The following is a 15,620-nucleotide window of genomic DNA, read 5'->3' as shown; positions in this document are numbered from 1 at the left end:
CAGGCCTTTTTGACCCCCGTTAAGCCATTTTCAAGGCTCTACAAGGTCAATAAAGTTTAGAGGACTCAAAATATGCTTGGAACACTCTCGGATGTCGGCTTGTTTGGTCGTACGGTCGCGTTGTTCGTTAAATTACGACGGAAGTCGTAACGAACGCAAAAACGATCCAAATTAAGCGATGAATGGAATTTTTGCATGCCGATCACTAAAATAAAAATGTTTTAGTGTGTACAAAAATTTTGGATGTCCAGATGTGGTCAGAACGTAAGATATGCGCGAAAATGCAAACTTACGTCGTTTTTGACACTTTTAGTCCCTGTAAGATCAAATAAGCATGTTTTCGCACACCGAACCCCTCAAAGCTTATTTCTAAGCTATGTTTAGGTTATTTATGGTATGTTTAGCTTATGATCAAGTTCTGGACTATTCGACATCATACGAATCGGTATAGTTTCGCAGTTTGACATAAATAGTCCCTTCGATCGAATAAACTTGTTTTCGACACACCAAACCATCCAAAACTTATTTCTAAGTTATGTGAAGGTTATTTAAGGTATGTTAAGCCTATTTCACTATTCCGGAGTGTTTGTCGCGTTTAACTGATTGCGTTCACGCACCAGTTTGCGTATAACTTTCCAGAAAGCGATTTAAAGCTTGAAATCGAATCGGATCGAATTGTAAAATCATCAAACACATAAAACACATATAATAACACCAAAGCACATTGTATTATAAATAATTAACATTGTTTTGCATTGTTTATCGATTAAAGAGCACAGTTGTCACACTTCTAATCATGTAATTGTGGTACATCAAGATTATCATCAAATGATTTGTTGTTATAACAAACAATAACAACAAAGTAGGCAAGGTTTTAACTTGAATTGAAAATACATTTTTTAAAAGCCTTTAAGACATTTCTCTTTCATCATTATAAGCTCAATGACTTATTTGTTTGTTTCAGCAAGATAACTTCCTTTTTTGTTGGGTGCACTAAGATGTGGTAAGCGATCTTTCTAGTTCTAACATCTTATTCATAATACTAATTTGATTATTGTGTTCCAATGTACAGATCTTTTTTTAGAAAACTAACCCATATTAGGTAAGTGTGAGGGACCGGAGTTTCACTATCACATGGAACCCAACAAAATAGCTAATATATCATGCAAAATATGGTTAAATTTAATTTTACGACGATCCATGCAAAGTGATAGAACCCTATTTTAAGCAACCGCTTCATTAATATTCTTAACCAATAACAACTAATCGAAAAAGAAAACTTTGAAATATTAAACATTTAATAACCGAGAAGTTCTAGTTACGAATTATATAGGAATACAATTAATAATGCGGGTTAGAACTGTTCATCCGACACAACATGGTAAACTTAATGTCAAGTCTCCCAAGCTTCCAATCTTGCTTCATACGACACACCTGTGGCTTCATTGTTCCACATTTACAACCACTAGACCCTTAAATACACCTCCACTCCAAAATTAGTTGTCGCTGCCACCTGCCTTATCCTCCCTGGTTCACCATGCTTCCGATTTCAACCATTACCATCTATATAGCGCTTTCATGAACCCTAAGTTAATACCTTTCTTTGAACCCTTAATTGGCTCCTCAATTGTTGTACTTCAAAAAGATGCTTCATCAACTTACACTTACACATACACTTAATTCCTAATTCGAACACATATGGGTAACCTAAAGTCATGGAACCATGGGAGGTTCTCCACAAGCATGGTAAATTGGAGCACTAAACTAATTATGCACACACTATCTACTTTGAATAGGTTGATCACTTCACATAATGATATATTACAAAACCTTTTGATTTAACACCCATTATAGAATGTTGAGTAACATTCTAAGCGTTAGAAATTAAAATGATGAAAGCACGTTTTCATATATAAATTTAATGAAGTTGGTTTTGCTATTAAGAGAAGTAGTTACCATTTAATGCTTAATAAAAGTTCAAAAGCTTTCGTTGTGAATTCTCTAATTACTATGTGCTCTGATACCAACTTGTAACACTTATCTGGTTGCCATGATTATATCTGATTGATGTTATTGTCGAAAAATATATGTTTTGAATAAAATCATTTATGTTCATGAACTCACCAGTTGAGTCCCAAATATTTTTCGGGCACACATCCTAAGTGCCATGTGATTGCAGGAATCGAGGATGATAAGACTAGCATATGAGGAGATAGAGGTCTAGAGGGCTTTTAAAGATTTAGATCTCTTGTCTAGTTTAACTAATGAAAATGTTAATGTATAATAATACATATGTAAAGTACTCTTCAATGTTTAATAAAAGTTCAAAAGCTTCCGTTGTGAATTCTCAAATTACTACGTGTTGTGGAGAATTGATGAAATTCTATAAACAATGACAATGTTGTGGATAACTTTTGATGGTTTTTGGGTGATGCTCAAGCTTTTAAGAGAAGTTGCTACAACCTGCTCTTGTTCATGCTATTTTGTTAATTTTCAACATGTAGGTAGTTTTGAATAGTTGATGAAATTCTATGAACAATGAGCATGTTCTGGATAACTTTGGAAGCGTTAATGTGTTAGGAAACTTTATTTGAAAGTATTGAAGAAAATCAAATTCAGCCTGATCTATGAAGAAGATAAAGACCTGAAGATCAATTAACAAGAAGATAACTGGATAGGGCAACAGAAAAGAACAACATATACTTCAAAGAATCATAAACTGATCAAGGAACTAAAGAAGATTATCAGAAAAGGCCACTCTAATGGATCTGATGATATTTCTGGTGAAAAGCAAATCTGATCATCAGACTTTCTGATGATTTGTTCACCAGAATTTCTGATGAAGTTGTTATCAGAAATTCTGATATAACCCCATTTGTCTGAAATCAGTTCTACCCTGCTACAATAACTGAAACAACTTGACATTATTGGATATCATGATGACAAAGGCAACTTAATTATTGGATTCAATGAATATGTTAAGAAGCTACTTTTTGCAGGACATACACATGAATAAACAAATGTTTATTCATGTATCCAGGCCTTCTATAAATAGAAGGCTCATCAAGCAAAGGATGATGAGTTAAGCCAAGCATTCAACACATACAACAAAAAAACCATTGTCCTTTCACCTCAGAATTCACAAGTAGTCATTAGTTAAATAGCGCTATTAGGTTTGACAAGCCTCACACCGTGCCGTAGAGGACGGGCGTGGACAAATGTACTTGGGCACTTAGTCAATGACGAAAGACATTGAAAACGGGGCACTTAACATAACTACAGTCAGTAGTCGGTACGGTAATGGGTCTAGTGGTTTAAAACAGTGGGGTAGCTCCCCATGGCATGTTTTTATAAAGAACAAGGAACTTAACTACTTTTGGGTTTTTGGAACAACATTAAAACGAACAACCAACTGTGAACTCGCCAACATTTTTGTTGACACGTTACCACATTCTTTGCAGGTCGTTAGGTACATGATTGGGACTTGCACGAGGAGTGGGCGTTGTGGCAGAGAACCAACTGTTGGGTTCCTAACATTTAAACTTTATGCTTCAAAACTGCTTTATGGGTTTTGATACTTTATGCTTTCGCTAACTTTTGAATTTGGTTTTGGACTTTGGTTTTCGGAACACTAAACGTTTGTTTGCTATGGTTTCACTTTACTTTACTTATTGTTTATTATGATTGGTGGTATGATCCTGGTCAGTCACACGCCTCGTGGTAATACTCCGCTTGTGGATTTTGAGGGTGTGACAGACAGGGATATTATGATATTCCCTGAATACAATCTGGTGAAATACTATTGGCCAAAGGATGATGTACCAGAAAAGCCACCAACTCCTTACAGATTGGTTATACGGGAAGAGAGGTTAGAAAGAGGTCCAAGAAGCATTCACTACACCAATGTGAATCCAGTAATAAGAATCTTGAAAGTGGATGAAGTGAAAATTGGAACTGACGGTGTTGGAGGAACTTATCTGCAGAACAGATACACATTTCTCAGAGAAAATGGTAAAGAAGAAAAAGTGACTGATAGAGACCTTGCTGATGAATTGCATCCTCTGGACATTCTGTTCATGAAGGATTACTATGAAAAAGAAAAGGGAAACACAAAAGAGATCAGAAGAGCATTGAAAAGCATATCAAATGATGGAGTAAAGTTATTTGAAAGAGTTGCTTTCTCTCACTTTGATTTATGTATCAACTATAATTATGTGCACAACAAAAAGGTCTATCTCAGTGCACCAGACACAAGCACTCCCTCAGAGCTGATAGAAGATGCAAGATCTGGAGACATCATTGAACTACCAATGATAAGAGACAGACATAACTACAGTGAAGTCTACAGAGATTTTGAGAAGAACAAGGCTCTGTACAGAAGTGTTGATATCTGCAAGTACTCAAATCAGACTCTGAAGTTTATTATGAAATCCATGAGCAAGAGACAAGAACAACTTCCGAAGACAGGAATGAACAAAGAGAATCAAAGGCAGGAAATTGAACAAATGATTGAAGAATGGATTCAAGCAAGAGGCTGGTACAAGGAGATGTATGACATCTGCAACAAATACATCTCTTACAAGAAGAAATTGAAAGATGGAGATATACTAAAAAGGGCAAAGCTGTTTTGAAGAACATGGTTGTTTAAATTTTATTTCATCATGTAATTTGTTTTTCAAAATAGTAGTAACTTGTTTGATTTGCAAATTTTAAGTTTCCACTGTTTGGGAAATTTTCTGTTCATGAGGTAGTTCATTTTCTTACAATACTTAGGGGGAAACTGTTAGGAAACTTTATTTGAAAGTATTGAAGAAAATCAAATTCAGCCTGATCTATGAAGAAGATAAAGTCCTGAAGATGAATCAACAAGAAGATAACTGGATAGGGCAACAGAAAAGAACAACATCTACTTCAAGGAATCATAAGTCAAAATACGGATTTATGCTTCAAAAGGGCATTTTGGTCATTTCCTATGGGCATACAAGCTAACAAGCATATGACTAACCAATCCTATGTGATCATAAGGTATAACCTCAGTGGTTATTACCTATGTAACCATCATCACTAAGTGTGCTTGGTCGGATCCTAAAGATCGACCAAACGGGTCGGGTTCGGAAGTATAAGCGGTTGTTTAGACCGCTTACCTTACGACCCTAAACAAGCACAAACTAATAGTGTCGAGTTAAACATGTCAAAACATGTCTAACCTACTGATTTGGTATCAAAACAAAGTGTTTTGATACCCTAAAGTAGTTCCGAGGCAAAATGCGTGCTAAAACGCATTTTGACCGAAACTTTGACTCGACACTATAACTAGCTAACGTGGTAATCAGCGGCTATAATCACGAAGGATTATAACTATCGTGATTACAATCACGTTTCAAAGTTCAATTGAACTTTGACTTGACCAATTGATGGTCAAAACCGAAAGTCAAACTGTTGGCCAAACGTTTGACTTTCTGCACTACATAAGGAAAAAGCAATAAAAAGATATGAAAGAATGCTCACTAAGGGTCCTTGCTATCTTTACAACAAGAAGACAAAGTCCCAAATCAGATTAGATAAGCTCCCAAGCAGATGAGAGAAGAGAATGAGAAGAAATGAGCAAAGAATGAAGGAGTTTGGCCAACTATTTATAGTAGAGCATGAAAACAGATCTTTCCAAGTGGTTTGTTTAGCCATTAAGCAAGAAATCATGGCCATCCATTTGTTACAAGCTAATTAGAAGCCTTGGAGAGGTGGTAACTTGGCTACCACACAAAGAAATTGCAAGATTGGCCCCTGAATTTACAAACTGATGCTGAAAACAATGTTTCTGCCCAGATGTGATTGTCGCGTAGCGCGACCACAAGGCCTTACGGCCCCGTCGCGTTGCGCGACGATGTAGGCTGAACTTTCAAAGTTTGGTAGAAATGGTCCCTGCACGTGTTTTAAGCCCATTTCAGGCCTTTTTGACCCCCGTTAAGCCATTTTCAAGGCTCTACAAGGTCAATAAAGTTTAGAGGACTCAAAATATGCTTGGAACACTCTCGGATGTCGGCTTGTTTGGTCGTACGGTCGCGTTGTTCGTTAAATTACGACGAAAGTCGTAACGAACGCAAAAACGATCCAAATTAAGCGATGAATGGAATTTTTGCATGCTGATCACTAAAATAAAAATATTTTAGTGTGTACAAAAATTTTGGATGTCCAGATGTGGTCAGAATGTAAGATATGCGCGAAAATGCAAACTTACGTCGTTTTTGACACTTTTAGTCCCTGTAAGATCAAATAAGCATGTTTTCGCACACCGAACCCCTCAAAGCTTATTTCTAAGCTATGTTTAGGTTATTTATGGTATGTTTAGCTTATGATCAAGTTCTGGACTATTCGACATCATACGAATCGGTATAGTTTCGCAGTTTGACATAAATAGTCCCTTCGATCGAATAAACTTGTTTTCGACACACCAAACCATCCAAAACTTATTTCTAAGTTATGTGAAGGTTATTTAAGGTATGTTAAGCCTATTTCACTATTCCGGAGTGTTTGTCGCGTTTAACTGATTGCGTTCACGCACCAGTTTGCGTATAACTTTCCAGAAAGCGATTTAAAGCTTGAAATCGAATCGGATCGAATTGTAAAATCATCAAACACATAAAACACATATAATAACACCAAAGCACATTGTATTATAAATAATTAACATTGTTTTGCATTGTTTATCGATTAAAGAGCACAGTTGTCACACTTCTAATCATGTAATTGTGGTACATCAAGATTATCATCAAATGATTTGTTGTTATAACAAACAATAACAACAAAGTAGGCAAGGTTTTAACTTGAATTGAAAATACATTTTTTAAAAGCCTTTAAGACATTTCTCTTTCGTCATTATAAGCTCAATGACTTATTTGTTTGTTTCAGCAATATAACTTCCTTTTTTGTTGGGTGCACTAAGATGTGGTAAGCGATCTTTCTAGTTCTAACATCTTATTCATAATACTAATTTGATTATTGTGTTCCAATGTACAGATCTTTTTTTAGAAAACTAACCCATATTAGGTAAGTGTGAGGGACCGGAGTTTCACTATCACATGGAACCCAACAAAATAGCTAATATATCATGCAAAATATGGTTAAATTTAATTTTACGACGATCCATGCAAAGTGATAGAACCCTATTTTAAGCAACCGATTCATTAATATTCTTAACCAATAAAACCTAATCGAAAAAGAAAACTTTGAAATATTAAACATTTAATAACCGAGAAGTTCTAGTTACGAATTATATAGGAATACAATTAATAATGCGGGTTAGAACTGTTCATCCGACACAACATGGTAAACTTAATGTCAAGTCTCCCAAGCTTCCAATCTTGCTTCATACGACACACCTGTGGCTTCATTGTTCCACATTTACAACCACTAGACCCTTAAATACACCTCCACTCCAAAATTAGTTGTCGCTGCCACCTGCCTTATCCTCCCTGGTTCACCATGCTTCCGATTTCAACCATTACCATCTATATAGCGCTTTCATGAACCCTAAGTTAATACCTTTCTTTGAACCCTTAATTGGATCCTCAATTGTTGTACTTCAAAAAGATGCTTCATCAACTTACACTTACACATACACTTAATTCCTAATTCGAACACATATGGGTAACCTAAAGTCATGGAACCATGGGAGGTTCTCCACAAGCATGGTAAATTGGAGCACTAAACTAATTATGCACACACTATCTACTTTGAATAGGTTGATCACTTCACATAATGATATATTACAAAACCTTTTGATTTAACACCCATTATAGAATGTTGAGTAACATTCTAAGCGTTAGAAATTAAAATGATGAAAGCACGTTTTCATATATAAATTTAATGAAGTTGGTTTTGCTATTAAGAGAAGTAGTTACCATTTAATGCTTAATAAAAGTTCAAAAGCTTTCGTTGTGAATTCTCTAATTACTATGTGCTCTGATACCAACTTGTAACACTTATCTGGTTGCCATGATTATATCTGATTGATGTTATTGTCGAAAAATATATGTTTTGAATAAAATCATTTATGTTCATGAACTCACCAGTTGAGTCCCAAATATTTTTCGGGCACACATCCTAAGTGCCATGTGATTGCAGGAATCGAGGATGATAAGACTAGCATATGAGGAGATAGAGGTCTAGAGGGCTTTTAAAGATTTAGATCTCTTGTCTAGTTTAACTAATGAAAATGTTAATGTATAATAATACATATGTAAAGTACTCTTTAATGTTTAATAAAAGTTCAAAAGCTTCCGTTGTGAATTCTCAAATTACTACGTGTTGTGGAGAATTGATGAAATTCTATAAACAATGAACGTGTTGTGGATAACTTTTGATGGTTTTTGGGTGATGCTCAAGCTTTTAAGAGAAGTTGCTACAACCTGCTCTTGTTCATGCTATTTTGTTAATTTTCAACATGTAGGTAGTTTTGTATAGTTGATGAAATTCTATGAACAATGAGCATGTTCTGGATAACTTTGGAAGCGTTAATGTGTTAGGAAACTTTATTTGAAAGTATTGAAGAAAATCAAATTTAGCCTGATCTATGAAGAAGATAAAGACCTGAAGATCAATTAACAAGAAGATAACTGGATAGGGCAACAGAAAAGAACAACATATACTTCAACGAATCATAAACTGATCAAGGAACTAAAGAAGATTATCAGAAAAGGCCACTCTAATGGATCTGATGATATTTCTGGTGAAAAGCAAATCTGATCATCAGACTTTCTGATGATTTATTCACCAGAATTTCTGATGAAGTTGTTATCAGAAATTCTGATATAACCCCATTTGTCTGAAATCAGTTCTACCCTGCTACAATAACTGAAACAACTTGACATTATTGGATATCATGATGACAAAGGCAACTTAATTATTGGATTCAATTAATATGTTAAGAAGCTACTTTTTGCAGGACATACACATGAATAAACAAATGTTTATTCATGTATCCAGGCCTTCTATAAATAGAAGGCTCATCAAGCAAAGGATGATGAGTTAAGCCAAGCATTCAACACATACAACAAAAAAACCATTGTCCTTTCACCTCAGAATTCACAAGTAGTCATTAGTTAAATAGCGCTATTAGGTTTGACAAGCCTCACACCGTGCCGCAGAGGACAGGCGTGGACAAATGTACTTGGGCACTTAGTCAATGACGAAAGACATTGAAAACGGGGCACTTAACATAACTACAGTCAGTAGTCGGTACGGTAATGGGTCTAGTGGTTTAAAACAGTGGGGTAGCTCCCCATGGCATGTTTTTATAAAGAACAAGGAACTTAACTACTTTTGGGTTTTTGGAACAACATTAAAACGAACAACCAACTGTGAACTCGCCAACATTTTTGTTGACACGTTACCACATTCTTTGCAGGTCGTTAGGTACATGGTTGGGACTTGCACGAGGAGTGGGCGTTGTGGCAGAGAACCAACTGTTGGGTTCCTAACATTTAAACTTTATGCTTCAAAACTGCTTTATGGGTTTTGATACTTTATGCTTCCGCTAACTTTTGAATTTGGTTTTGGACTTTGGTTTTCGGAACACTAAACGTTTGTTTGCTATGGTTTCACTTTACTTTACTTATTGTTTATTATGATTGGTGGTATGATCCTGGTCAGTCACACGCCTCGTGGTAATACTCCGCTTGTGGATTTTGAGGGTGTGACAGACAGGGATATTATGATATTCCCTGAATACAATCTGGTGAAATACTATTGGCCAAAGGATGATGTACCAGAAAAGCCACCAACTCCTTACAGATTGGTTATAAGGGAAGAGAGGTTAGAAAGAGGTCCAAGAAGCATTCACTACACCAATGTGAATCCAGTAATAAGAATCTTGAAAGTGGATGAAGTCAAAATTGGAACTGATGGTGTTGGAGGAACTTATCTGCAGAACAGATACACATTTCTCAGAGAAAATGGTAAAGAAGAAAAAGTGACTGATAGAGACCTTGCTGATGAATTGCATCCTCTGGACATTCTGTTCATGAAGGATTACTATGAAAAAGAAAAGGGAAACACAAAAGAGATCAGAAGAGCATTGAAAAGCATATCAAATGATGGAGTAAAGTTATTTGAAAGAGTTGCTTTCTCTCACTTTTATTTATGTATCAACTATAATTATGTGCACAACAAAAAGGTCTATCTCAGTGCACCAGACACAAGCACTCCCTCAGAGCTGATAGAAGATGCAAGATCTGGAGACATCATTGAACTACCAATGATAAGAGACAGACATAACTACAGTGAAGTCTACAGAGATTTTGAGAAGAACAAGGCTCTGTACAGAAGTGTTGATATCTGCAAGTACTCAAATCAGACTCTGAAGTTTATTATGAAATCCATGAGCAAGAGACAAGAACAACTTCCGAAGACAGGAATGAACAAAGAGAATCAAAGGCAGGAAATTGAACAAATGATTGAAGAATGGATTCAAGCAAGAGGCTGGTACAAGGAGATGTATGACATCTGCAACAAATACATCTCTTACAAGAAGAAATTGAAAGATGGAGATATACTAAAAAGGGCAAAGCTGTTTTGAAGAACATGGTTGTTTATATTTTATTTCATCATGTAATTTGTTTTTCAAAATAGTAGTAACTTGTTTGATTTGCAAATTTTAAGTTTCCACTGTTTGGGAAATTTTCTGTTCATGAGGTAGTTCATTTTCTTACAATACTTAGGGGGAAACTGTTAGGAAACTTTATTTGAAAGTATTGAAGAAAATCAAATTCAGCCTGATCTATGAAGAAGATAAAGTCCTGAAGATCAATCAACAAGAAGATAACTGGATAGGGCAACAGAAAAGAACAACATCTACTTCAAGGAATCATAAGTTGATCACGGAACTAAAGAAGATTATCAGAAAAGGTCACTCTAATGGATCTGATCATCAGTTTCTGGCAAATCTGATCATCAGACTTTCTGATGATTTGTTCACCAGAATTTCTGATGAAGTGGTTATCAGAAATTCTGATATAACCCAACTTGTCTGAAATCAGTTCTACCCTGCTACAATAACCGAAGTAACTTGACATTATTGGATATCATGATGACAAAGGCAACTTGATTATTGGATTCAATGAATATGTTAAGAAGCTACTTTTTGCAGGACATATACATGAATAAACAAATGTTTATTCATGTATCAAGCCCTTCTATAAATAGAAAGCTCATCAAGCAAAGGACGATGAGTTAAGCCAAGCGTTCAACATATACAACAAAAACTCCATTGTCCTTTCACCTCAGAATTCAAAAGTACTCATTTGTAATAGATAATAATCTTACAATCACCTTGTAAACCATTTTGTTTCAAAGTGATATAAACTTAAAAATTTTGTAGGTCTTGTTTCTTGAAAGTTTGATTTCTATTACCGCACACTATTTTCATATTTGTTGAAATCACTTGCCATATTACATGAAAAGAAGTTTTTAAGTCTAAACTAGGACCAACATAATGAATTTTGGGTGTAGCTCAGGATATTAAGAGAACTAGCTTCCAGCTCTTTTTCATGGTAATTTATTCAATTGTCAACATCAAGGTAAGGGTTGATGAATTTTTTTGAACAATGAGCATCCCTTATGGATAATTTTGAATGGTTGGTTAAATTCAACTAAAAATTTTTGAAGGATTGAGATAATTCTATGAACAATGGTGGATAACTTCATCCTGAAGGAGAAAGTAATCAATTAACATAAAATCACATCATGTCCTATTTTTGTTATTTTATTTATAAGCCCAAGTCTCATTCTCTCAACCTTGGAAAACATGAAAGAGATATTAACTAACATATTTGAAACCTTATTTATCAACACAAAATAGGTTTTTTTTTTGCAAGAGCATAGTTTACTTAAAACAAAAAGTTCTTCAATTATGCAAGAGTAAAATTAAAACGTATGAAAATAAAAAAAGTATCAAAGAGATATTTGTTAAATATCTATGCTCTTTAATTTTTATAACTAGACAACTGACTTCAAAAGTGATATCATTATAAGGACTAGTTGTTTAAAAAAACATGTTAATGTGGAGTATTTAAATTACTAATGAGAAGCCTGTCACACCCTGGCTTTGCGGAAGCGTGGGTTTGTAGGTCCGTGTTTCAGGACCGAAACCGTGATTCTCGTGATTATGTTCAAAGACGGAAGAGATAAGAGATGATAAACAAACAACTTTGTATTAATCCGGTAGTAAAACATTACAAGTCGGCCCGATTACATGATAACCGAACTAATACCAAAGGAGTATACATTCGGGAAGAGATCAAGTGGTGATCTCTCCCGGTGAGGTCTCAAACCTCCTCTAACTCTCTTGTGTTGCAAATGACAAAGTGTTGGTATTTATACCCAACATAGGTTGTATGGTCGAAGGATCTAACTGACTGATCGATAGATCATCTGTCGATCATCCAGCTATCGAAAGATACACATATACCTCGAAGGATGACATATCCTTCGAGGTCCATCTTCATCTATCGATGGATATCTTTCGAGCTCATCGAAGGATATACACAATCCTTCGATGCCTTATCCTTCGACACCAAACATTATACAACCATAATTTGTCTAGCAAACACACACGGTCAAACGAATAACCCTCTCGTTTGACCACTTCAAACGAGCGGGTCTATACACGTTCGATAGACCGTTTCATTAACTATTACAAATTCAGCGTAAAATAATAACTAATCTATTCGAAAAGCATCGGACACAAAATCTGCATCAACAAATTCCCCCTTGTCCGTTGCTGTCGAATGCTGAAAATGCAACTGCAATCGATCTTCAGTCAAGTATTCATCTTCTCTGTGTTAACAAATTCCCCCTTGACCGATGATCCAGGTAAGTAGTATCTTGATGCTCCTTGTATAACATTTCCCCCTCAGAGTACGCATATCCGTGTTGGGTGTTGTGCAATTTCCTCAAAAGGCTCAATTGACCGATCTTCCGCTGATCTTCCAATACTCCAACCGGCATTTGATAAGGGTTCCAATCTTTAAAAAAAAAACTGCATCAAGTCTTGATCTTCAAGCATACTACATTGATAGAGATTTCTGGTGAACTGTCTTCTGTAAACCGTCTTTGTGGAATCGACCAACTAATGCACTTTAATCTTCAGCATCAACACTCAGGAAAGTCAGCTAGACCAAGTGTACCCTTGCAAGCTCAACCAAACGGCACGCTTAGTTGAACTACATCCAGATCTCATTGTCTCGCCTTTGTGAAGTTGACCACGTAATGCACTACGGATCTTCAGCATCAGTACTCAGGAAGTCAGCTTGACCAAGTACATCGTTTGCAAACTCAACTAATTGAGTTACCCCCAGATCCCTGTAAAATCCCAAAGAAACGTCAAACCCAAAACCGAATCCTGCAGGTCTTCAGCCTTGAATTATCAACTTCCATAAAGATTCCCCCAGGTCTTCAGTAAACAGCGCTTTGAAACAACTGTCGACTTTAGATACCTGTATGTTTCCGTGCAAAACCCTTCACGCTGGCTGGAGAATTAATTAAAATCCTCAAATATGTGTCTGTGCAAAACATTCCACTCCGAACCATTTGTATCACCAGAAAATCACAAACTCTACCACCTGTGATTGCGTTTAGAAATTTACCGAAGAAATTCAACATATGAAAATTTTTATCCCCCCATTTCTTTGGTAAAATCTCTAAACCTTAACAGATTCTTTCCACTTCAAAGAAACTGTCGTCACTTTCACATAACAAATTCTCTCCACTGAGTAGAATTTATTTTCAAATGTTCACCAATTCCCTCCACTGAGCGGAACTGTCATCAATCTTCATTGAATGTTCTCGGTTCCGAAAATTCACGAAAACGACTTTCTTCTTTGCATATTCTAGTTGAATAAGAGCGTCCCCTGGTACCCCGTAGGATCCGACTTGTATCCCCCCAAAGAATTTGTGAACTCGTTAGGACCGGTATTGACATTCTAGGTTCATTCATTCGTTACCAAATGCGAGAATATGACAATAAACAAAAAGATTTCTTCGTTGCATATTCTAGTTGATAAAGAAATTTCGCCTAGTACCCCGTAGGATCCGACTTGTATCCCTCCAAAGACTTTGTGAACTCGTTAGGACCGGTATAGACGTTCCAGACTCATACGTTCGTTTTCAAATGCGAGAATATGACAATAAACAAAATGCTTTCGAACATTTCCGAATAACCGGTAAAAATCATAAATTTTGACGTGCGGAAGTGAACATACCGTGTTGTTTTTGGCCCATAATAGTCGTGTCACCATTTTTGCCATTTGCATCGGTAACCGTGACTACCCCACATTTTTCAAAAATCAAGTTTTCATCATCTCTTGTTTTCATCATGCCGCATCATCCCGCGCGCTCCCAAATTCGCACGGATTTGGCGTCGAAAAATAGAAGCACGGTTCAAATCAACTTCGCGAACACCCGACCTCACTTTGCAACTCACGAATAAAAACGGGTACACTACCCCATGTCTTATCATTATCAACAACCAAAAATAATAGGCCCAATACCAATTAATAATGATAAATCTGAATAAAAATCCACTGACCATCACCAAGACCCCAAAAAAAAAAAAAAAAAAAAAAAAAAAAAACTGTGAAGCCCAAATAAGATTTCCATGAGGACTTAATTTGTTCTTGTTTTCATAAAAGTCCACTAACAGTTGAGTGGATGACAAAATGATGAGTGCTACGAAGACTTGATGTTTTCCAAATATTATTGACTGGGCTCAATAACTCTATAATGTTTCAACAAACATTTACTAAGTCCATGAAGAACCAACTCAGCCCACTTCACAACCTTGATGCAAGCCCAAATGAAACAAAGTGTGACCATGAATAATCTAGTGGAGCCCATCAATGAATCCAACAAAATAGAAGACCTAGATGCCAAAAAGGATTCTGTCGAAGTCTTCATTTTACAGCCGCCAACATCATCTTTGTCATCTTCTCCTCTGTAATACAATAACAACCAGCAGCTCTTTTCTCTCGAAAGATGATCTTTCGTAGGTTGATACAAACGAAAGATGATTAGCAGATCTTTCGTAAATCTTTTGAGCACATGTCACTGATTTTTCAAGCACATGTCAGATCTGGATCCTTCGAAGTTGTTGAGAATGATGAACTTTTAAAGAAATAACCCTTCGAAAAACATCTGATCTTTCGATTCTGTTGTGATGACCCTTCGATACACAACAAGCCTGATCTTTCAAAGTTATTTAGGGGTAAATGTGATCTTTCGAAGTATGAAGATCTGACCCTTCGAAAACTGTTTGAGGTAAAGATGATCTTTCGAGCAGCCTTATTATCTATCTGATCTCTATGATCCTTCGAACAGAAAGGATGACCCTTCGAAACAAAAAGGGTGACCCTTCGAGAAACAGATGATCCTTCGAAATTTGAAGATGATAAGAACATCAAGAACACAGGAGACTGTGTAAATATGCAGATTTGACGAAAACACTCATTTGATAATGAAAACTTGAAAAACATGGTGTAAATCATAATAAATAACCCTCTGATGCATTTCGTGTAAGGTCAGACCCATCCATTCGGGTCAGATCTGGGTTTTTCTTGATTTTTTACCAT

This window comes from Helianthus annuus, chromosome 10 (genome assembly GCF_002127325.2).
Source record: "Helianthus annuus cultivar XRQ/B chromosome 10, HanXRQr2.0-SUNRISE, whole genome shotgun sequence".
Lineage (NCBI taxonomy): Eukaryota > Viridiplantae > Streptophyta > Magnoliopsida > Asterales > Asteraceae > Helianthus > Helianthus annuus.
The sequence above is the reverse complement of the archived record's forward strand: the minus strand, read 5'-3'. Positions refer to the sequence as shown.